General features: G+C 47.2%; 1 protein-coding gene across 5 annotated transcripts in view; it reads left to right on the top strand.

Moving 5' to 3' along the window:
• LOC111851267 (glutamate receptor ionotropic, kainate 4-like) overlaps nt 1-25,308 on the top strand; it is a 127,935-nt gene that overhangs the window by 34,176 nt on the left and 68,451 nt on the right. The gene's annotated exons all lie outside the window — the stretch shown is intronic.

The raw sequence follows: 25,308 nt of genomic DNA, 5'->3' as shown, positions 1-25,308 counted from the left end.
CCGCCATGGCTCAAGTTCACGACGCCTCCTGCTGTCCTGCTGTATGTAATTGCAGACTTAATTTGACTATCACAGATTCTCTATGCAGCCTCTCGACTGGTGTTCCAGAATGACTTTTCGGGGAAGAAGGGGCCCGTAGAGCAGAATTACTATCGGTGACGTTCATGTTTAGTGTCACGCTAAAAACGCCGTTCAGACTTTCTTATCCAAAATATAATTATGCGCATGAGTGTAATAAAAGTTTCTGTTTGTGATGGAATTAGGCTGCTTTGATGTCTCCCGTTGTTAGTCTGTGGTGCTGGCATATTTAATAGATAAATAGCGCAACCTATTTAATGTTGCTGTAGAGTATGAGGAAAAACAGAAATGCATTTATAAGGGAAGCCCAGCAAGAAGATAAACGTTTAAAATTTAATGAAAGCCAGATGGTATTTTTAGGCACAGGAATGATTGCGCTGTATTTAGCATATTGGATGTCCATTTCTGTCTAGTGTGGAATGATCTTAGGAGGTGCTGTATAGTAGGGTGGTCACATGGAGAGCCACATGGGGGGGTGGCTATTTCACAATGATCATGTGCTTCTTTGCTCTGCGCATGAAAGCCCCCACCCCCCCGCCACCACCACCCTGGGCCTAAACTTAGCTGCCCGTTAGTCTGCCTTCCGTCACTGGCTGACGTTCAGCCTTTGTGTGTTTTGGCCAGAAATATATAAAAAAAAAACAACAACAGCGCAAGTGTCCAGCTTGCAGGTTGGAGCCTCCTTCTGGTGGCCTTGGTGTGATCAAGGAGCTCCCAGCAGACTGGCCAGATATACATACCCCATTATTAGTTTAGAAAAGTGCGTGTAATTGAATTAACCAGCTGTTTCATACAGACCCTGTGATTTGGCTTATAAATATATTCATGTATTTTAAATTACAGCTTGTGGCTGAGAAATGAGGTTCCTGTGACTTTATTATTATCTTGCATTAAACTTTCTGCAATGAAAAAATACAGGTTATTATTTTTTCAAGGTGAGTTCTGGCTAGAATATCAACAATGACTAATTGAAAGTAACAGGGAGGCTACACCAACCCAATAAATGATTGCCGAATGCTTATAACTAGGGGGGCCCGTAAGGTGCCGTTTCTGAATAGCCTGCATTAGGCTGTATTCCAGCACCAAGCTCATGCCATGACACCTTTCTTATAAGTTCTGCTTTGCTGATATTATTATATTCTTATGATGTGTTTACAAATCGGGGACCTTTTTCTGAGAACGAGACATTAACTGAGACTGTGACTGACACTGAGACTTCAACTGAGACCTGACATTGACAGAGACTCTAGCTGAGACTTGTCATTAACTGTGACTTTAGCTGGGCCTTGACATTGACAGAGACCAAGCCTTCAGCAGGATTGATTAGAACTTCACATAATTCTTTTCACAGTTTGAGTTGTGGAAGCTTTTTCCATTCACTGTGTTTTGCTGATGTTTCAGCTTGTCCTGTTTTTTAGGCTGAAAAGCAGGATAGTTGCTGTGGTTGTTATTATTCGTATTATTGGTCTGTTGTTGTGTTGTGTTGGTTTGTGAAATTGCAGCAGACTAGAACAGCCCCCCTGTTTTCTCCTGGTGTACCACATATTCCCAGAGAGAGGTACACAGGTTCTGACCCCTCTCTGTGAAATTGGGCCTCTTATCTTCCTTGCTGCTAGGTTGGAAGATAGACAGATGGGAGGCTCTTCCTCACTAGGCTCCATGGCTTTGAAAACACAGTCATCCTGACAACCTAATTGTACTGACAGTGACGTCCTCTGAAACATGTTTGGGCTTACACTGTAATACAGCAAAAAAAGCTAACGCTAAGCATCAACAAAGCTATATTATTCACAGCATTACCATGGTGTTAAAGGTAGGCGTTCAAATAAATCTCATTACACATGCAGCATGAATTTGGCAATAAGTTCCATCAGTATGTTAATGGTGTAACGCGGCACAGAGATTGTGCTGGAAACCTGAACCCGCCAGTCAAGGACAGAGAGACAGCGAGCTGTGATTGGCGGTGGAGATGGTGCCCCTGCTGGCTGGGGTATCTTGGGGTGGGAGGAGCTTAGATTGACCACAATTACAAAGACTATTCTAGTTAGCATTGCAGGACTGCAGTGCAGTCGCCCCCCCCCCTTGCTGATAGCCGTATGTGAAATGCTGTGAAATGCGTGTCCAGGCTTGTGACTTCCCCGCCGGAAATGTGGAGTAATCGTTTCTGATATCCCTGCTGGGACACCAATCAGTCAGCACTTTCCTTCTCCTGTTTCTTCTTTCCCCCTGCTAATGTGCATTATGTAGCAGATGATGATGCTTTATATTTTTTACAAGTTCAAAGACGGATCTTGTCTTGGCCAGAGAGTGCATTTTAATTCAAGCCAGATTGTCATGTAGACAAATATGGTCACACACTTATATCACAGCCTCTAGCCAGTTAGGTTTACTGTATCCCACAAGTAATACTCCAGTCTCACAAAAATCGAGCAGGGGGGGGAGTAGGGCAGGCAAATTAGATGGCTGGAGGTGGCTGGCATCAGGCAGTGTCACATGGTGTCGTTTATATGTTTACAATGAACGGGGTCCTGTTTGCCTTGATTGATTTACACAAACAGAGCACGGTTTTGCCCGCAGACTGTTTAAGCGGCGACATCAGCCCTTTCAATCCATCATCCTGTGGCCGAGATCAACACACACGCTGATATATTACGAGGTTCTTTGCGAGCAGGAACTCTGTAAATTATTTCCCGTCCTAAGAGCCGCTAATTAAAAGCATTAACGACAGCACAGCCGAAGAAGGAGAAGATAAAAATGTCATATATGGCCATTGGAAAAATAAATATATTAGCGGGCGGCCGCATGGACTGCAGCGTGACGCATTTCCGCTTCATTATTAAGGGTGTGCTTTAAGCCCTGTACACGCCGCGCTCAGTTCACGAGCGTGTTTTCTGACTTGCTTTCACAGCTTTTAAGCTCGCATCTTGTTGACCTGCGACCCCGGCCCTCTTCAGTCAGTCAATAATTCTGGATATAATGGAGTCCCATATGTTTGCAAGGCCAGGATGACATGCTGCTGCACCAACCCCCCCTTCCCGACTCTTAAATTACCTCAGGCTTATTTTTGATAACTCAAGAAACCACTTGCTTGTTTTGAAGTAAAATAATGCATAATGCAATAATGAGCCAGGAAGCCGTTAAAATAGTAGCACTCGCACCATCTTTTCTCTCTGCATTTGTTTATATGTGTGTGTATGTGATTAAGGTTCATGAGTGTTTTACTTACAGAAAAATGTTCTGAGGGCAGAATGAAAAATGATTGGTAACCAGTCACATTGTATAGGAGATGGGTCCAAACAACTAGAAGAGGCGGGACCAACCAATCAAATGTCTTGGTCCCACCTCCTCTAGTGGCTTGGACCCACCTCCTCTACAATCTGATTGGTTATCTCTCTGAACCAATCATTTTCCATTCTGCCATTTTTGTATAAGTAAAACTCCAGCCAGCAAGATTAAGGCTCACCCTTAATCACACATTGTGTATGGTCCAGTTCTTCCATCATTCAGAATCCAGGCAATGGGACAGATTCTTTGGCCTGGCCTCAGTGGTGTGTGCAGGGGCGGGTTCACAGGGTCATGAGCCCCAGCTGAAGACTGATTGGCCCCTAGAGTGCCCCCTCCCCTATCAAACACCAATTCAAAACATATCATTTGCTAATGATAAGGTTGGACCCTCTGTATGAATTATTGGCCTTCTTTTGCCTCCCCCCACCATTAAAAATTCTAGATTTGGCCTTGCCTGGCCTCCCTCACCATACGTTTTCTGTTATTTTTTTTTTAAATCCCCTAAAGCAGTAATAAGTCGCCAGATGTTACATTATTCACCACCTCACAGCTTAACAAAGTTTATGACGATGGGTGTCAGCCATCCATCTTAGTAGCTGTTTCTCCAGTACAAGGTTGCAGCGTTGTCTATCGCAGGAATTGCAAGGCGCATGGCAAAGGAGCACCCTGGACAGGGCATACACACACAACCACACAATAGGGGAAATGCAGCCGCGCCACTTCACCTGGTCGCATGTTATTAGAATGCAGGAGCAAATGTCAACAAACACGGGGAGAGCATGAGAACTGCACACACGCCGAAGCGGGGGTGGAGAGACACCCCCACCCCCACCCACACACACCTTAATCCTGCATCCCTCTCCACAATTTTTACTGAGCTGCTGACTTCCTGGTGCGTATGGGCCGAGCATTTGCACAGCTCCGAGATCTCTGAGCATAATCCTGAGTGCTGTGAGGGAGACAGGAGTGGCAGTTTATAAATAAATACTGCAAATAGCAGACATCTTGCCATTCTCCCTATACGTAGGTGAATGTTGCTTGGGCTCAGAAGTCATCTTTGTGCACCTCTGTTGCTGCACAGAAACCATAGAGAAGTTCTGGCCTTACTGGTAACTAGTCTAGGTTGCATGTTGACCAGAAAGCTATAGTTTGCGCCTGGCCGTTTAGCTACTTAAATGTGCATCTGGATAATGAGCCTGTGGACAGGCGTTCGGCATGAGATCGCAGTGTATCCATGCGGCGCTGAGGTTTCCGTGGGTGTTCAGTTTGACGTCTGCTCCTAGAGGCGCTGTTTGCGAGAGCCGTATGGAGACACCTCTACCTGTGTGTCTCTGAGGGACTCTTAGAAGCATCACAGCTGGGAGGGGGGGCATGGAGGGTCCCTTTCGAAAATGCCTCAGATTCTAAGCCGGCACCCCCAGCTTGGCCCGACGGTCCTGCCGACAGTGGAACGGTGGGGGGTGTAATGTGCGCCGTGCCCCCCTACCCTCCTCCGTCGCGCATTAACATCGAGCGTAGCTCTCGCTAATCGAACCGCCGATAAACCGGCACACAAATGCCAGAACAGCGATAAAACAGGAGACAGTCCTCGGTGGCCAGTGGGTGACACTTATTACTTCGACGTACAGAATGGGACACGCTGATGGACAGGCTGCTCAGCCAATCGGTGCAGCGCTGTGCACTGAGCCAAACCCTTCTTATGTATTTACTTAAGTCCAAGAACACCGCCGTTGTGATTTACACCCTCGGCAAGCGCTGAGGCCCCGCTGTCTCCAGCGCTGATGCGTCGCTGTGGCTCCCGGCGATACAGCTGTCGCCGTGATCCATAAATCCCCTCGAGTCGCTCCTCGCCTCCCCCCCCCCACAATGCCGCCCGATTACACGAGGGAGGCCTGTGACAGGTTTACGCCGTAGGTCAGCCAATGCCACCGTGTTGTAATGTTCTGAATTTTTGCTGCTTAAGATTGTGGTGCCTGAAGATTCTCCATGCTGTGGTATAAATAGGAGGCAAGGTGACTACAAGCCGTTTTATGGATACTTTTGAAGCTGCACATTAGGGCATTAAAGACAGTATTAGGATGGTTTTTGAACACGGGCTGCTGAATCACTCTTACTTTCTCAGGGGCTGAAAGCCATAATTATGTCTACCTGGTAATTTTGCGATTGCTGTTTTTAAGAGTTTAATGGATACGCACTTTGGGGACTGTAATCTTCCACCGCTCTGCCCACGTAGCCACCAGCTTGTGGGGACAGGCCACCATAATGGTGAAAGGCTTGAGTCTTCTCCTAGGAAGCCGCCAGTCTTGGGGTACAGCTGTTGTACCTGTTGAGCGAGGACCGCAGTTTGAAATGTGGTACTATGTTGTGTGAGCTGGTTTGGATTAAAGAATCTGCCGAGGGAACTCATTTTGCTAGTTTTGTTCAACTGGGGGCAAGAGGAAGATATCGGGGCAAGAATGAACCGGGAATCCTAATGATTTTATCAGTCCACCGCAGCTGGTACGCTGCGCTCTTCTTTATCTGCCCCATGCGTCATGTTTAATGCACCTCCTCAGTTGGCATCATGTCTGCGCTTGAAATTTAATGCATTTTCTGCACAATTTGAAGGCTTATTCTGTCTGCGTTGAGCGGTACAGCACTGTGTCTTTGTCAGAGGCGCACTCCCTATAAAATACAGACATGTTGCATATCTATACTGTGAGATTTACGGCTGTGGAACACAGGAACCCAATAATTAATGTCTAGATTTGCACAGATGGTGATCTGTATGGCTGAAGAGAGCTGACTTTGTTGACAGCCTTCCTGGGGAAAGCTCAGGATGTGCCTCCCAGGATGTATATGCATATGCGCGCACACACCAACTCTAACGGGGTGCAGAGGTCTGTGCCTTGCATTAATCTCACACCACGGAGAAGTCAGGTACTTCCATCACCACTGTTTCGTTGACGGGGTGTTTTTATTATGATTTTTAGCCTTCGCTAGTTTTATTTTTCTTTTACTAAGAAAATGTCCCAGCATGCTTTGCAGTCCTCCTGCCCTCTGATTGGATGTTCTGGTTGCTTTCTGCAGCACTGATTGGGTTCACATGGTCTCGGTGCTGCTCTGTGAGGCACATGTGTTTATAAATCAATAAAGAACATGCTGTATTTTGCAGTAGGGCCTGCTGGGCTTCCCATTCTCTCTGCTGTCACGATGTTCCCCAGACTGCACTTAAGGTCTGAAAATGTTCCTCGTGACGTAACACGAGTGAGCTCCTGGCAGGTGTCAACATACAGGAATTATGGGAAGGCAAGGGTAAGGAAACAGTGAAATGACACCTGGTTTTGTTATTGCTGTGAAACCGTCACGCTGTTTGGAGCTGTTTTCTCCTCGGACACGCTGATGCTGTCAGCGAGATAAGCAAAGCGAGGCTTCGCGTTTTTCAACTTCAAACTTCCTAGAGCAAGTAAAAAGTGTCACTTTACCCGTGTGCTGCTTTAACTGGCTGGTTGAGGGCATGTGTGGAGAGTCGCACTCCAAGGGCGGCGCAGCGGGAAGGGCTCTGCTCAAACACCTCCAGGGTTGTGGGTTTGAGTCCCATCCCCGCTGCGTGCGTGCAGTTTGCATGTTCTCCATGTGTTTGCGTGGGCTTCCTTCTGCCTCTCTGGTGTCATCCTGTGGACTGAAGATACATCATGCGTTTTATGTGAACCAGTGTCTCTAAAATTGCTTCTGTGTTTGCTGTGATGGACGGACGTCCCTTCCGGGCGTCCCCTACCTTGTGCCCTCTGCCAAGCTGTTACGGAAGATGGATGGATTTTTCCCACACTTCCTTTTCGGTGGCATGGCTTTACGGGCTTCTGGATGCCTGCTTCGCTTTAATGGGAAGGAGATATGATGTGAAATTTGATGTGAAGAGGGTGCTAGTAATGTATGTGTCTGCGGGGGAATTGGCTGGTAGTCATTCATGCGGAAGCAGGCCTGTGCTGTGATCCGCTACAGTCTGGACTCACAGTGTAAAGCGATTATGAGAAGAATTCCATTTAACTCCTCAATTGAGTTAAATTCTACTGTAACAGGCAAATGCATTTAAATGCAGCCACACTAGATTCAATATATTAAAGTATCTTTTAAATCTTTATAAGATGCCTGTTAAATATTCACAAGTGCAACAAAATTTATTTAATAGCAATAAAATAAAACGTGATTTCCTTTGTCCCTTTGAGGGGCAGGCAGCTGAGACTGACCTTGACCCCATTCAGCTGTGTTTCTACGTTCTGACGCCTCTGCGGAGCTCCCCCTGTTGGCTGGAGGCTGTCACCTCAGGATGCTTGTTTCGTATGATGAGGGGCTAAAGAGCGATGTAGGCAGTGGCTGTTCTGGACCATTTCATCGGGGGGGGGGGCAGACTGAGGCAAGTTATTCTGCTAGGGGGGGCAGATGCATTTGACCTTAATGTCTATCAAGTATTACTTACACTAGATTGCCAGCATTAAGAAGCAAGAAAACCAATAAGTTACATTTTAAAATTTTTCCAAAAATACAAGTAACTCATTCTGATTTCTTGTTTAGACTGTCTTGCTTCAACAAGTTTGATTATTTTGTTGCTGTCGATAACTTCACTTTACACCAACTGAAGCGACTCGACCACCCGGTGCACCTGCGTTAAGAGTCCATCAAGAAAATGTGCTTTCCTTTGTGTTTCGCCTGTTCCCAGCGCATTAAATTTTGACCCATGTATATAAATGTAAATAATAATAGTACATTTCTTTCAGACCCAAATAGTATACGCATTTAGGAGACCGCGGGGGGGGGGGGGTGTAGATCATTTAACAGAGCGATCATTATGATTAGGCATGAAGCAAATAAGCAGGTAAGTTGTCGGGGGTGGGGCATGTATTACACAGCAAGAAACTCAGAGGACTGCGCCCCCACCTGGACAGTGCAGGCAACTTATGAATTTTGAGCTACCCAGATTTCCCCTGATCTCCTGCTCTTGTGTTAAAATTATTTATAATGTCTGCAAAGACATTCAGCTTTTTCAAGGCTTTGGTGGATTCAGGAGTCTAACCCCAACCACCCCCCTCCCCCCCCCCCACCTTGTAGGAACGCTTTAAGCTCCTGACAGGAAATGGAACAAATGCTTTGAAGTCTCTCGCTCCTTGCCTGGAGCTGCAGGATGCAAGATTGTCCCCCAGAACAAGAAAAAAAATGGAACAATAGAATGTCGCATTTCCCCGTCGCTCATGGCGCATTACTGCGACCTGCGGCCAGCTGTGACTGATTGCGCAGGTGCTCCGAGCTGCAGCACCGAGATTCTTCATGTGCAGGTGGCGTTAATCCCTTTTAAACTGACGGACGTGCCGTACGATCCGAATGGTAGAGAGGGAGCAGAGCCTGGGACCTGCGATAGGGTGGTAGACCCTGGGGCGACACTGATGCTGTGTTGCTGTCTCTGGTGGTGGGGGACGGAACCACAGGATGTGGCAATAGGAGAAATGGAGCTTGATGATTTGGCTTGAGCACAGGGAACATTCACCCCACCCATACAAGACTTTACTCCCAGACTCTGATTCCTGACCTCCCAGGGGGAGTGAGGAACTGGTGGAGTCAGAGTTGTCGCCGGGAGGGACACATTTTTCCCAGAATCCCTTGCTGTGCCCCTGGGTGGAGTGAATGTGTTTGTCACCTGACTTTGCCCCGCCTCCCGCTGTCTCACAGACTTTGTGTAAGTTCCTCCAGAGTTTTGGTAACTTCCCCGCAGTTTTCAAAGGCAGTTAATCCTCTGCTCAACAACTCCCCCACCCCACCTGATTGCCCCGGCTGTCGTTGACTGATTGATGGTTTGGCTCCGCGTGGCTCTGTACCCGTGAGCTCAAGTCGGGGGCCATAAATTCGGGTGCAGAGGCTGCAGGTGTGCCTGGAAGCCAGAGTGCGTTGATATGGGGGGGGGGGGGGGGGGTTGGGGGGGTGTCACGACTGACACCCTGATCCAAGATTCTGTATGCAGGAGGAAGGGGTGATGCGAGAGGATTTAATCTGGGTAACCGCTTCCTGTCAGGGGTACGAGTGACAGGTACTTATCTCGCACACGCTGGCTGAGCTCGCTGTCGGATTTGGGTATACTTGTTAAAATGTGTCTGCTTCACACAAGCTGTGCCTGACTTTTATTTCTCATGGGGGGTTATTTCTGAGCCCAACAGCAGCACGTTTCTGGAATATTTTTTTACCATCTATTTGGTTTCCCTCACACCAAATTCAGGCAGCCTCCTGGTGACCTGCTGATCTTACCAGCCCCCAGTCTGCCATCTCAGCTTCACTCAGCCCTGAGTCTGGGTCACTCACCTCGCTCGCCAACGCTAGCCTGGCCAGCATTGGGGGGGGCGCTGTGGGTACAGATCCAGATCTGGATCCCAAAAGGCCGCAGGCTCTGAGAGCTCATTGACACGCACAGCTGTATCAAAGGGGTTAGCCTCTTAGACCATTAGACGATCTGCTATGTAGTAATCGGATGTGTTTACAGGCTGCGGAGGGCAGCATGCCAGTGGGTGCCTTCCTTTAATGAGGGTGCTGAGGTCTTTTTGCTCACAGCTGCATGCCTTGGCTCTGTTTCCCACCATCAGCATCGCCGCACGCTCGCATTAATGTCACAGGAAGGACATTCCTCCTTTTTCTTAACTGTTTTATGGTACAGGGCCTAAGTTAGATGATGAAGTCACTCTGTTTATGTGCTGTTTACATCCCGGTGCCCTGTTTGGCACGGGGGGGAGGGGGGGGGTCTCGTCCAGTGCCTAAGTGTGGTAGGGCAGAGTAATGAATGAGTGTCACTGGGACACCCCCAGTGTCTTTGATCAATGACAGGGGAACCTCCCTTTCCCCCAACCGTGGCACCAGCATAGCCACATCTCGCTTTTCAGCTAAATAAGCCAACCAATGGGTATGTGGAGGGGTACAGAAATTGCCCTATTGGATTACGGGAGCCGGAGGCGTGTTGTCAAGGTGACAGATTCCATCTCTTGGGGAAGAATCCTGGGCCCTTTGTTCTTGGAGAGACCAAACCATTCTCAGGGCGGGAATGAGTGTACAGACTGTGAAACGGCGCAAGGGCGCATCTGATTTATATTTTGTGGGGGGGGGTGGGTGCTGTTAAACTCCGCCTCCAGCGGCTTCTGCAAGACTCGGATCCGCGAACCCGAAAGTCCTCCCGTGTGACTCTGTTTTCCACTCCTTCTAGGAATACGTGGAGCTCCTGGCCGCGCTTGCTAAAATTTGCTAACCAAAGCACGAAATTATTAAACTGGGCTATGCCAATAAATATTAATTCACTGATTGACTGAATCTAGGCTTATTAGTCAGCCTGTCTAGGAGTTTAATGAGAAATAGCTAATGTATTTAGCCTCACGGCAAACGCTTCCATACGGCTCGTATCTCTGCTCCTCCCGCTCTGCCCTACAAAAGACTGATTAGGTACTTCGATGAATGAACAGAGCCCATTTGCTGTGATTTGCTGTGTGCTTCCTGCCACGGTGATGGAGGGAATTTTATTTTTTTTTTTACCTAAAGCAAAATGTTCTGCTCAAAAAAGGAAGGTCTGGGCAAAAATTGTAGGGATTAGATGTAATGAATGAATCTCAATGTGATGTTATCTGTATTATAATGGATTATTCTCAGTGTTGAAGGTTTATTGAATTCATATGCTAAAATGGTTCGGGGGTGTTTTCATGGAATGACTGCATGGTGTGCAGTGTTGGCTTTTAAGAATTGTAGAATGCAACTTTAAGAAACCACTTTCATTTTTCTTCTGGCGAGGGGGACATTTCAGATAAGGGGGGGGACTGGATTTGGACCCACCGTACGACTGTCTGGTAAGGTGAAGTGGCATCCTCACCCTCATACCTGTGGGGGCCATTATTATATTCTGACACTTTATGTGTGAGGGAAGTGTGGGTCTGACCTCCTTCAGACTGCCCTTCCAGCCTCATTTCCTCTCTAAGTGGAGATGTTTCTGACATCAGTTCCTCACTGCAGAATGTAGCACAACAACAGAGCAATGAAGTAGCACCTTCAGTCTCCCTGGTGACACCTCTCGAAGGACTATTCCACAAAATTTGTTTTTTAATATTTTAGTGGCAAAGAATCCCAAGTTGGCTCATCTGTCGTGATGATTTGGGACCAGCTGGAGCTCAGACTTGTACACAGCTGTACAAAATCAAGTAGGAATATGCTGGTATTTTTCAGTGTTTGGGGGTGTCCCCCGTTGGGGCTGAACTAAGCTACTTGCATGTGATGTGTCAAAGCAGTTTCATGGTGTACATGATGAGCAATGACCCTCCAGTGTAGCTTTAGCGCTTCAGTCAAGCGCAGAGGGACTTCTGAGACATCTGGAACAGACGATTGTCTGGATCACACAGACGGCACAACGCTGTCTCTCTTCTCAAAGACAGCTTTGGATGAACAACAAAAGGACATAATCCTCTGTGATCTTCTTTGGCGGTAGGAATTCCATCACATCCCAGATTACAGACAACACCATCCTCACCTGTTCTCCCAGTGATTTATGACTCACTCCTGTGCCGGTGGAGTGGAGCAGAGTGTTCTGGGTTTCTGTGAGTGTGTCGGGGACCGGAAGGCCGGGTTGACGTCCTTCAGCGAGACACCTTGCGGCGTCCTTAATGGCTTCCGCTGTCCTTCAGCCAGCCATGTGTTTCCTGGAACCTCCTCTCACCCGGCTCTCTGTCCCCCTGCCATGTGACGTCTTCATCCCCCTAATTAAGCCTTCGGATATTCAGCCTGCGTAATGATGTTTAAACTTTTGACATTTATTTTCGGCTAGTGTTTAAATTTAGATGGCGTTCGCGCTGCAGGAAAAGGTTGCGATGGCTTTTTAATAGCAAAAATTAGCATTTCACCGCTTATGCAAGAAACGCTTCAGACTTTAACGAGGTTGTGTGGGCAAACTATTACAGAAAATGTTAAATCAATAATGTAATGTTGACCTGTGACGGTAGAGCGCTGGATTAAACACGCATTTAAGAGGCAGCGTCTTATGACAGAAGCCTGATGTTTCATGGCACATCCGATTGGGGACAGGTGAGCTCTGTAAGGTGAGCTGCTTCTGGCTCTTCGCAGTCTTCCTGCCTCATCCTGGCTGTCAAATCCGAAGGCGGTTGTTTGGATCCGTCCACCAGGTGCTTCCGCTCCAATCTCAAATTGCAAGAGAGGGGAAAGCTATACGACCACGCAGAGAAAGTTGCTACTCGGGCCAGGCACATGCAGGAGCCAGTGGACTCCCAAGAAACATGACACAGGAACCTTGCGGAGAACTCCAGAGCATTAAAAAAACGCCTGAGCATTTGTGGTTGGGTTCCACTGTGATGGTCATGCTTGATCCACCATGGTCATGTCTGGATTGTTACTTAATTTTTGTCTCCTTATAAGTCTAATCAGCAGGCAGGAATGTCGTCACGTAACTTCTGGTTCCTCAGACCCATCATTCCCGAATGGACTGCGTAGAACGTCGATAGTGCCAAGCAGCGATTGGTCCGTGATTCTTCTCAGACACCGTTTGCCCACAGCAGAACTAAAACTGCATGTGATAAAGAAACAGTTCAGCCCCTGAAAATCTCCTAATACTAGACAGGCCTGCACAGGCCGCTTGCAGCTTGATGGTGGATGAGCTGTTCCTCTGCCCAGAAGGTTGCAGGTTCACATCCCCCAGGTGAGGCTGCATGGGTGATATTGCAGCTGCGGTGAATCACAAATCTCTCGGATCTGCCCATTAAATAACTGGAAAAAAAATTTAAATCCTGCACTGCATGTTTGCAATAAGTGAGGGTGTGCTTGCAACAAATTGCCATATTATATGATAATTTAACGGATTATCCCCACAAATCCCCGCTAATTAAGCTGCTGTTAATTGCATGATGAAAGCTGTTCTAGCTTTTGTATTGCTGATACGTTCCTGCAGCTGGCGACAGATGTCCTCATCACTATGGATACGCAGGACGAGGACATTGGATGCTGCGATGGAGGTTGTCCTCCACTGGGGAACTCCACGGGACTTTAGAACACATACCCTGGGGGTCAGGGGGCATTGGGCATGAGATATGTCCTTGCATGCTATTTAGGAAACCTTGTGCCAATCAGGAATGACAGGTTGAAGGGCTCTTAAAGCCCTGATCAGCTGATCAATTAGTCATGTGATCTTTAATACGAAATGCAGAACACTAGGACAGTGATAGTGATCAGTATGTCAACTGACAGAATTAAGCCGTGATGCACCTGTTCTCCAGTCTACCAACCCCCACCCTGCAGCCCTGCCGTGCTGAGAGAGGTTCCTGTGCAGGAAATGTTGCTCTGGACACACCAGAACGTGCCTGATGTTGTAATGCGGGGCGAGTCGACCGCCTGGGCTTCAGCTTCCAATACGTTTGGATCCTGCCAACAGCAAAGGAGAAACGATGCGAATGTGTCCAAAATCAATAAGAGGGGGTTGAACCTAAGGGAGAGGGGGTGGACAGGGAGGGGTGGGGGCGTGTCTGAAACGTGTCTTTCCTGAATTGTGATAGGTCAATTCAAGGCAGTAGGCGATACAGCAGTTTAGGAATTTTCATGCGACTGGATGGGTGCCAGATCAAGTCCCGGGAGAGAATGCTGTTGTACCCTTGAGTGAGGTGGAAAAGCTGAACAGCTCCATTAAATGACACCCATCTGTATAAACAAATAATGGAAAGGATGTAGTTTGAGCCGACGTTAAGCCTCTTTGGCAAAATCGCTTCTGATGTTCTCTTCCTGCTAATACCTACCCGGTCAGTCTATTTTGCTTTGGACGGAGCCCCAGTACAGACAAAGCCCTTTGTTCTATCATACATCCTGCTTTTAAATATTTGTATAACATACTGTGGGGCCATGGTGGGGGCTGGAACCGTCCACGGTGGCATAGAGCACTGCTCTGTTATCACCTCCTATTTTAGTTTCTTTCTTTTTCTTCTATTAATTTGTCTGTAAAGCACTTTGTAAGCCCTGCAGTTAATATAGTGCTATATAAATAAACGATCGACTGATTCATTGATTGATCCTGGATGGCGTGCCATTCCATCACAGGCTGCATGCCGACACCCCGTCACACACTCCGGGCTATTGAGAGACACCAGTTCACCTGTCTGCATGTCTCCAGGCTGCCGGAGGGGCCCAGTGTGGCAGACGGAGAACTCGCAGGGGAGGGGCCACGTTCGGGAGGGTGTCCCTCCCAGGGCGAGGCTCAGCTATCGCCCTCCGGCTGTATTGACTCCTGCAAATCCCCCAAACATAACAATCGAAAGTGCATAATTTCTGCTAGTGCAAGTGGAGGAGCTGGGAGCTCCCATCCCTCGGCCGACTCTCTTGGTATCCTTGTTCATCCCCCGCATTCCGGACTGGCAGAGAGAGCGGCGCGTTCCCATAATCCTAACGAAGCTCTTTGCAAGCTCTAATTGGCACAGAAGCGGTTTTGGCAGTCAGAGGTCAGGGCCAGACTGGCGCGCTCGTAAAATAACATTTAGCTTGGAACCATACCCAACGCGTCTCTCCCCTAATAAAGCCAGAAACATCCCGAGCTCCGATTAACTTCAGACTGTTGCCAGCCAAGGTATAGGCTGTGTGTACTGGGATCCCAGAGCTGCAGCGCCACCTGCAGCTGGTGACGCATCATGTCACGGAGCGAGGCTGCAATCTAAACTCAGGGTGTGTGTTCGAATCCCAACTAGGGCTGATTTTCTACGAACAACTGAGACTGGCAGCAAACGCATTATGCTTGTGGCTATAAGGCTTTACCCGGCTTATTTCTTACCAGGGCTCAGCTGTTGGACCTTTTAATGAAGGCAAAAATGTCATTTCTTGCAGCGGAACTGGGAAAATTGTTAAAAAAAATAAAAGTATTCTATTTGAGTGATCCAGAGTAAGGTGCACTCGGATCGGCTGAATGCAACAAGAGGTATCAGCGTGTAAAACGTAAATGACAGGTTGTTACAGATGCCCCTGTAATGCGGCATCATTCTTGCAGGAGACTGATTCATTATGTCTTGGCCGCCTCCTGAACAGCACTGATTGTCAGGCTCTGTAATCAGCAGCTCGGTGCGCAGACATAATGAAGGTCGTACTGGCAGATCGAACACATCCTAAGAGGGGCACGGTGGGGCCTCGGTTGGGCGCTTCACTCCGTCACGCTCACAGGGTGATACCATGAGGTGGAGAGGTACAGCCCCACCACCGTCAAAGTCACCCTGCTCCAGAGCGCCCCCTTCCTGATGAGACGACATGGCAGGTAAACTGGCCTGTGCCCAGAACAGCCATGAAATCCACAGCAGATTGGATTCTCCTTGTCCTCCTGGGAATGTGTGTGTTTGTGTGTGTGTGTGTGTGTGTCTGCCTTAGCGGAATGCAACACACTGCGCACAAACAGATAAACACACAGGACAGCAGATCATATGCAGACACTCATTTCCGCTACCAGCATGTTCTGTTGCATATTGATTAATTTTGTACACTTAGCACGTAGCGGAGCAAACGAATTCATTTAGTCTACGAGCCCCAGGAGCACATGATAATCGAACACACGTGCATCCGTAAGATAGCAAGGGAAACTCTGTTTATGGCTAGAACGTGAATTAAGCAGATTTTATTGGGAAAAATGGCATTGCGGAAGCGTCAGTTCTGCGGGTTGGCGTGAAAGTGCCGCATTTGCGGTGAGGGACCTGCGAGTTGTTATTCATATGGAAACGGGGTCTGGCGGAACAATCTGGAAGGTGCTGATTCCACAGAAAGCCGCAAGCTGCAGCAGGCATTGGGGGAGGGGGGGGAGTTGAGGTTGTCGCTTAACCCCTCTCCCCCAGAGCTGGAAAGTGGGTGTCAGCCCCCAGTCCCTTTAGCACTAGCGGGTAGCTACAGAACGAGCACAGTGTACCGGCAGCCAGACATTAACGTGACACAAAGATGGTGTTTACCCTTGATTGCATCTTAAGCTAATTAAATCAACAGGCCACTGTGCCCTCAGCTGAAGTGGGGGAGTCATTTGCACAGGCCTGTCCTCATCGGCAGCACATGGCAGCCCAGGGAGCCCTGAGGTTTTCCGTTAACTGCTTAACCTTCCAGGTCGGTGCCAAGTGGAAACCAGAGTTTAGCCTGTCGCTGCATGCGACCTGCCTTCTGGATCGATAACCCTGGTGGCATAAATGGGTTACCTGCACTAGTCTCACTTCCCCCACCAACCGATCCTCGCTCGCCCCTGATTGGCAGGTACACTGGGGCGCCCCGAGGCTGGAAGCTGATGGTTAGGTCAGCAGGCATTTCATTGCATTAAACTTTAATTATTCTTTGATTTAGGTGTAATCTCCTGGTTAAATGTGCTTTGATTGTGAGTGGGGCTGAGAGACTAATAAATGAGTGTCAAGCCAGGACAGATCACTTGGCTTTTATTTTTTTTAACAGCCCCAGAGTGTCTTTCATGCGTGTGGGGGTTGGGGGGGAGGCTGATGCACTTAATACAATGGTCTGAGGCTGGGTGTGGCTTTGGAGTAGTGACGATGTAGAGGGTGGGACCGGGGACTGCTGTTAGGATTGAGATTGGATAAGAGCAGTTTGGGGCCGGCTCACAGTCTGGACCAGGGTCCACGGTGATCCTAGGGCACCTTTACCTGAAACAGGGTCATCCCTGTATCACCTCCTCACTTACAGAGCAAACTGCACCAGAGGGAACCTCCTGTCCTTCCTTTCTTGCACGTCTCAGAACAAGCCATCACCTCCAGTTTGATGAGGAACCTGCAGGAGACTCCTGCAGAACAGCCCCCTCTACTTAGGTGTGCAAAGATGTGAGTTTCACTGGGCCATGCAGCTCTCCTCTGTTTTAGCCAGTGTAGTTCAGATACTCTGTACTATTAATCGAAGCTGGGGGGTCCATTTGGGATATTAACATTAATTACCATAAAATGCGAACTTGAAAATGCGTGTTTCTGTGAGCTGTGTTGATTCTGTGTATCGCTGGGTGTCAGTGTTCATTCTGGATGTCATTGTGAATGTGTGTTGATTCTGCATGGTGCAGGGTGTCAGTGTTCATCCTTGGTGTTGTTGGGTGTCAGTGTAGATTCTGTGTGTCACTGGGTGTCTGTTGATTCTGCATTTCACTGGATATCAGTGTTCATTCTGTCTGTATATTAATGATGATTTAAGGCCTCTCTGTCTCTGCATTAACACATCAACACTGTCTGTTAGGGTCTTTGTTTGAAAAACTTCTATGTGGAAATGTCTGTGCTTTTAGGGCATATATATACATAATAAAAGACGGGATACAGGCAATAAAATCCAGATATAAACCTCAAGCCCAGATCAGTCATCCCTCAGACTGAGCATATAAAGATCTGTGTTATTGGAAAGAGTGGTAGCAGGTGTGTGTGTGTATGTAATTATTACATTGCGGGGACCAGATTTCCCCACAATGTGATAACAGCAAGTAATGTTTTACCTTGCTGGGGACATTTTTTCGGCCCCCACAAGGACAAACTCAATTTTATGAAGATCTAAAAATGCAATCAAACAACTAAAAATGGCAAAAGTCTTGTATTTTGGTTACATATACTTAAGGTTAGGGCTGGGTAGGGGTTAGGGTTGGGGTTAGGGCTGGGTTAGGGGTTAAGGTCGTCATATTTTGGATGAGGGTTATGTCCATAGAAATGAATGGAGAATTCCCATAAAGGTATGAATACGTGGACTGTGCATGTGTGTCTGTGTGTCATCATAGCAGTGCATGATGGGATATGTGAATTCCAAAGAATTCATATTCTTACCACTGCTTATACAAATGGCAAATAAAATAGTATAAAAAAGTTGCCATATTGGAGAATAATTATTTTTCAGTGTTGGTGGCACAGCGAGGCTGTGAGCAGCAGTGTCTCCTCCAGTGTTTCCTCCAGTGTCTCCTCATAGTTCCAAGGCTGGGGCTTTAAATCTGGCCCCCACTGTGTGTAGAATGTGCTTTTTGTCCCTGTTATATAAGTTTTTTCCAGATACTCCAGGTTCCTTGTTTCAACCCAAAGAGATGCAGCTAGATAAACTGGCATCGCTAAATAGCCTGGAGTATGCTTGCCTGTATGTGTCCTGTATGCGTCCCTGTATGTGACCCCAACTGTAACCCTTTGCTCTCCCCCCCCCCCCCCCCCGATGATCCTGTACTGGATAATTGTTTGTAAGATGGATCGATGTAAAAATATCCGAAACACCACAGAGTTCAGGAAGTAGAATGTTCCTGCACATGACTGAGAACTGAGAAGGCCTTGACTACATCACAAATATATGTTTTTATTTGATTACTAGTTGAAGTTGATGAAGTGGCAAATGTCAGATGAGTTTTATGTACAGTAATGCCACCTTTTTGTGTAATCAGGGCTATAGGTTCAGTACCGCATCAAGTACATGTGTATATACAGCAGCAAAAAGTTCAATATATAATATGTGCTACATTCTGGATGATGACTGTCTGTGAATAAGGTTGGCCTTGTAGGAGGCTCTAAGGGCTCAAGGAGTTAACCTGTCAGCCGTTTCGTTAAGTTGCCCCCCCATCCCCCACCCCCCCACGAAAACCAGGTCGTGTCATCGTGTTTACCTGCGGTCCCGTATAAGCATTCATGGGAAAATCCATAATTTTTCATTTCCTCGTTACTTACTCATACATCAGTGTGAGCCAAGCAGCGCACCTTTTTCAAAGGACGATGATTAAATTATCTTCAGGCGTTGCTTAGCAACCAGTGCTACCTCTTTCCTGCTCGTTTTTTCTGCCGGTAATACAAATTGTGCTTTTCAATTACTTTAAACGATGGCATTGTACTGCTCTTGCGTCTTGCGTTTCTGTGTGAATTATTAGCTATGAAATGCAGTGCGAGAGGATATTAAATCGGAAAAATATCATGTCCCAAGATGCAAGTGCGTGGTGCTTCTGGGGAGGATGATTCTGCATGGAGGGGAGGCTTTCCTGGCAGGGATTCGGGTCGCTGGTACCACCCAGCCAAGGTCAACCCATTTTGGGGGGGGGTCCCCTCGTCGCATGACGTCAGGTGACACCTAGGTCCATATGGTGTGCCTGACCATTGCCCTTGACCTCGCCTGGCTGTCATCAGTGTAGTTTGGGAGGCCGTTTTGGCAGAAATGAGCTGGTGGGGCTCCCCCCCCTCCCGGCCCCCTGCCCTCACGCATTGCATTTTTATATGTATTAGTTTGCCTTTGCACTTTGCCTGTACTTTTAATCACTCAGTATTGCAGAAGGACATTGGCAGCAGTGGGAATTTCAGGTCCAGAAACTACAAATCCAGACCAAGATTTTGTTTCTACCTATCTGTTGAGTATAAGGAGTCACGGTCACAGAGTACTCAGCTGGTTGGTAGAAACAAAATCTTGGTCTGGATTTGTAGTATCTGGACCTGAAATGCTCAACACTGGACATCGGTGTGCATACCAGGCACCTGGCACTGGCAGCTTCAAACGATCCCGTAATGTGGAGGTACTTCAGTTCTAGGGTGACCACCTAATCCATGTCCGGGATTTGTAAACTACCATTTCAGTTAAAAAGACCTGGATTTCACCTGAGCACTTGAGTTCTTGCTGTGTGCTGATTGGTCAGTCTCTTATAATCATGCACGTGTCACTAATGTTAATGTGAAACAGATGGATGAGTCTTTCAATCAAGCAAACAAACCAGTATAAGCACAAGAAGAATTGAACTAATTAGCCAAACACAGGAGCCTTTCAGTTTTAACGTAGCCGGTTGAGGTCCGACAGAGCATGGATCCATGCTGAATTAAACGGGCATGACATGGATGAGCATGGATGATACCGGTGGAAGGGGTGTGGTCAGAGGGTGGGGCTGGGGGTGCGGCTTGAGGATTCAGGGTTCATTCCAGGAGGATACCAGGCCAAAACCATTGCTGATTAAAAATAATAATAAATGAGGATGTAATTTAGAAAGTCATCAGAAATGTATTATATCTCTTTGGGCCATACTGTGGCTGTGACCTTTGAGTTGCTGTCCCTTGAAGGAAACGATTGCGTTGTTCTGGGTGTCACGACTGATAGGGCAGAATGCTGAGAATCTCCTGCGAAAAAGGAGCCGGGGGATAAAATCCTCTCAGAAAATCTGCTGAATCTTCGACTGCAGCGGGCCGGTGAATTTAACTTCGCGCGCGTTGTAATCTGTCAAACGGTCACCAGCCAGATTACCTGGAGGCGGCCGGCATGCACACAGCAAGCGGGGCAGATGGGGGGGGTCAGGCTGACAAAGATGCGAGCTTCTACTGGTCTTTGGGTGCCAGCGGGGGACATTACATCACCCGCATTACGGAGCACTGCATTAGCCGCAGCTCGTTAGCTGGGTGGCTCCCCTTTTCCCTCCCTGATCATTTCCCGGTTAGAGGCTGTTTTACACAGCTCACCCCCCCCCCCCCCCCCCGTCATGCTGAGTAGCCAGAGAAGCCAGTACCGGCTGTGTCTGTGCTGCATGTAGGACACAAAAGTCATCAAAGTCTCTAATGGAAATGCATAAGAAGACTGTGCACAGGCGATGGACCCTGAATCTCCAGAACCGGGCCGAAATTGGCCGTGGGCTGAACCTCAGCACAGGTGCTTCACAGAGCTGCTGCGAGGACAGACTTCTGGTACCGAAATACAAAGAAAGAAGATTTAGTGCATTAAGTAAATACTACCTGAGCGAGGGGTGAGAGGCGGGATTAGACCCCCAGCTCTGTGCTGCCCTGCTGTGTACACAGCAGTGGGGGGGACGGAGGGGGGTCTCTGAGGGACAAAGCTATAGTGATCACTTTGTATTCCTTGTGAAACTCGCAGTGTTGGTACTTTCATCCCCTCGTTCCTCTACTGTCAACATTATTAGCCTGAGCTTTAAAATAATTTGTAGCCTCTGCCATTTTTTTCCATACCGAAGTGTTTCATTATTTTTATTTTGGTCGGAAAATGTTTCTCCGGGAAAGTTCTAGAGAGCGACTTAGACGTTTCCTTCTAAAGCCCAGAGATTTTGTAGTCACCAAACAGTGTGGTATTCAGGCTTTACTGGCCTGCAGTTGTGTTCATGCTTCTCAGTGACCTGTCAGGCTGCTCAGAGTCAAGTCCAACTGGTGTATCGGATGTCTGTCACGGCTAAGGAGCACGGTGCCGCTACCCGGCGCTGGCCCAGGTCTGCTTGGAATAGCCTAGTTTTCCCCTGGATTCTGACAAGCAGGAGAGCCCAGGTCTTTGAAAGCAGGTGAGAGAGGAGGTGGGTTTGTTGAGCTTAGTGAAAGTGGAAAATCTTCTCACATGAAGGTGAAAGCGTGTCAAGGGGATCGTATCATTGCCCTGTGTTTACAGCATTTAATGTTGACATCTGAAGTGCAAGACTATCTTCAAATAAGCTTGGAGGGTAACTCCACATTCTGCTCACACAATGCCGCTCTGGCCAAGTGGAAATACACAGACAACACATCCAGAAAGGAAACACGTGGGGCAATTCACCGGAAATCGTGCTCTTTTATTGAGTCCTGTGACTAAAGAAGAGTTTTCGAAAACAGGTATAGAACAAAAATTTGAATGGCTTTATTGTTTTTTGCATTCATCTTGTCAGTATTTAAATTCATGAAGTATTGTGCACTTTAAAAAGGCTTTGAGGCAAGAAATGACCAGGCTACAGGCGTGTGAAGGGCTTAGTTTCTTTATGCTGACTTTCATTGTGAATCCTTCTCATAAACCGCTTATTTCCGCTTTTCCTCATCATCTCTACTGTAGAGAGAAAACCTTCTCTCAGTTTTCCCAAACACTCACTTTTTTGACCAGGAGACCAGACTCTGGGGAGGGAGGGGGGTCACATGACTGTGAGAACCCTGTGTACCTGCACATCATGAACCTCGTTTCCTCAGTTTCCCCAAGGTGGAGCTTTTGTCCTCTCCTGTCAAAGATCAGATTTTCAATCAGTTTTCTTAATCAACTGCACATAAAATAAAAAATAAATAGAAACATACGACACTTTTTTTAAAACTTGTTTGTGTGGCTCAGAATTGGTTTTGGTCTCCTTCATTCCAGCGTAATTACCGTACAACCTTAATCGCCACCATTATCTGTGAGTCGCGGGTCCTCCATGTCTAGTGGCCATTAACCCAGGTGCAAGAGGCAGACTCTGTGACGGAGGTCTGACTCACTGTCTAACATTGCATTATTTTTGTCTGCGAGTTTTGATTTTGTTATGCTAGATTTTATTTAGCTTTTATGGTTACACGCTATCATGACCTCCTTGGCAAACCAAGATCCGTCTCAGGACGGTGTTTACCGATGGGGTCCTGAAGGGTTCGAGGTTGGTAGTCTGTGCTTGCAGTACCACTCTACCCACAATACTTTTTATGAGCATTTTGTCTGGCTGGTTAAACTTGGTGCCTAATCACACGTAAATCCGCTTTAAAGCTGCACAATGTAGGCTACCTGTGGCCCGTAACACCAGGCACATGCCCTCTGTGCCTAAGCGCTAAAAAAGCCCTCGCTTGTTAGAGTGGTACTAGAGGCGTATTAACTGCAATCATAAAGCCTCTTATAACTTTTAAAGGTGCAGTGAAATTGATGTCAGTGGCATTCAGCACTACCAAGCAGTGTGCTGGACGTATCCTTGGTAACGCCGGAATGTCTGGGGTCTGTGGTGCAGTTTCAGTGTTTTGGGGATGACATCTACACACTGTCAAAAATCACTCTCTCACTGATTCGAGATCCGATTCAAGTTTTAATCTATTCTATTTCAAAATTTTGAAGAGGATAAATATATATATTATTTCATTTGATGACAGCAGTCACAAGGCACAGAGCAAAGCCCCATGACATTGTTTGTTTTGCTGAAAATTCACCGTTGCCATGGTGCCACTCCACGGCAGTGGTTCGAATGGCTGGTCTTCAACTTCAAATGCTCTTTGGTGTAATCCACATCCATTCTGTTTACCCAGATGAGCCTGTACAAGCAGAATCTAGCTGCTTGGAAAAAGTTATTTTACATGGCACATTTATATGGAGTGAGATTTTGCTTGCTGATTTTTCACAAGGTCTTGGTCCAGAGGCTTTGGGTTGATCATGGCTGGTCCTGGAGCTTCTACCTGCTCAGGGCTGATCCTGGAGCTTGTGTCTGGTCAGGGCTGATTCTGGAGCTTGTGTCTGGTCAGAGCTGGTCCTGGACCTTGTGTTTGGTCAGAGCTGGTACTGGAGCTTCTGCCTGGTCAGGGCTTTTCCATGAGCTTTGATCCTTCCAGTACCAACATGAGCCTTGGTCTCCTCTGAGAGTTCATGCATCTTCCTTCACTGGGATCTGCTCTTGTTTTTCCCTCCAGCCACAAGACTGCTATACTTCTTCTCAAAACTGATTAATTGGACCTATTAAGGTCACTTCTTGACTTCACAAGAGACAACACTGTCACTGTCACTGCCACAAGACCCAGACTGCTGCAGCCATGTGCTTTTTGTGAGAAACACATGTGCAGATACAGGCACCTCCCTCTATCCCCTCCTTCCCTTGCTCTCCTTCCTCCCCCCAGCTCCAGCTGCTTCTCCCATCCCCCTCCTCCTTCCATCTCACATCTCCTCCATCTCTCTTTTTTGTCCCACCCACTGCCCTGCTCCCAGTGCCCCCAAACTCATTCTGCATCCCCTCTTCCTCATCATCTTCTTCTCCATCCTACCTCCCTTCTCTCCCTACCCTAGCCTTTCCCCCACCCGGAACCTGTTATTCTCTCTCCTGACCAGCTGCACATCTAATTTGCTCTTATCAGAGGCAGCTGGTCAGCGTTAATCGGGAGACAGTTGGCACAACCCTGGCATCCCATGAACACGCAGCAGGGGATGAAGTCATGTGACCGGTTTTATGGTATGGGGGGAGAAGTTGAAGGGGTTCTTTTACCGAAACATCACACAGGACACAATCTTTATTTATGCTTTATTTATTCTACAGAATTTAATGGAATCATTCTGGAATGCTGCTGGACTGCAAGAGGAGCAAATATGAGTGGACCTAATGGGGAATAACAAGTGCTTCAGGGGCAGGTTAAAGACAGGATGTCAGGCGACGTAGGAACTCCACAGGAAGACCATTATTAAAAGGCTGCTACTGGTGTCCTAAACACTTAACAAATTCTAGCATAAACTGAGTGTCACTGAATGGCTTAGCAACAGGGTGCTAATTCCCAGCCAGTGACCATAATGACGTTGCTAAACAATTGACTGCGCCAACGTTAAAATGGTGCAGGCCTTCTGCTCACAGAGATGGCATGGTTAGTATAATGCTGGGGAGACATTTACACAGCTATTGGCTGCGGACTAACAGAAGCAATTAACAGTCGGTGAAGTGCATCAACAAACACTACAGTATATTAGAGCAAACTATGTTAACACTTTACTTTGAGACATGAGTAATGGAATAGTACATGCTTACTTAATGCATTAATTAACCAGTAACTAAGTGTTTGTTAAGTACTGATCCCATGTTCATCAAATGACAGTTCATGTATTTCATGGGGAAACCTATATTAGTTCATGATTTGTTCTTTAGTAGTAAATGAGTTAATTTTTTGCCCCTATTGTGAAGTATTACCATTTTAACTAATTAGTTAACTGTTAACTAATATAGTATTTGAATGGAATACATGAACTGTGATTATTGATTAATGTTGGACAAGCATGGGATCAGTACATCACTAACACTTAGTTACTGGTTAAATAATGCATTAAGTAAGCATGTACCTCTACATTATTCACGTCCCCTCAAGTAAAGTGACCCTAACTAATGTATGTATTTGTGTGCGGGGGACACAAGGAGCAAGGTGGAAATCGGAAGGCTAAATTGTACGGAAAAGAGCTAAACGAAGAAGAAAATATACAAGAAAAAAACAGCCCATATTAATGTGAAGTGATCATCCTCTTAGATGCAATCTTAGC

The sequence above is a fragment of the Paramormyrops kingsleyae genome, chromosome 17, assembly GCF_048594095.1.
Source record: "Paramormyrops kingsleyae isolate MSU_618 chromosome 17, PKINGS_0.4, whole genome shotgun sequence".
NCBI lineage: Eukaryota > Metazoa > Chordata > Actinopteri > Osteoglossiformes > Mormyridae > Paramormyrops > Paramormyrops kingsleyae.
The sequence above is the reverse complement of the archived record's forward strand: the minus strand, read 5'-3'. Positions and strand labels throughout refer to the sequence as shown.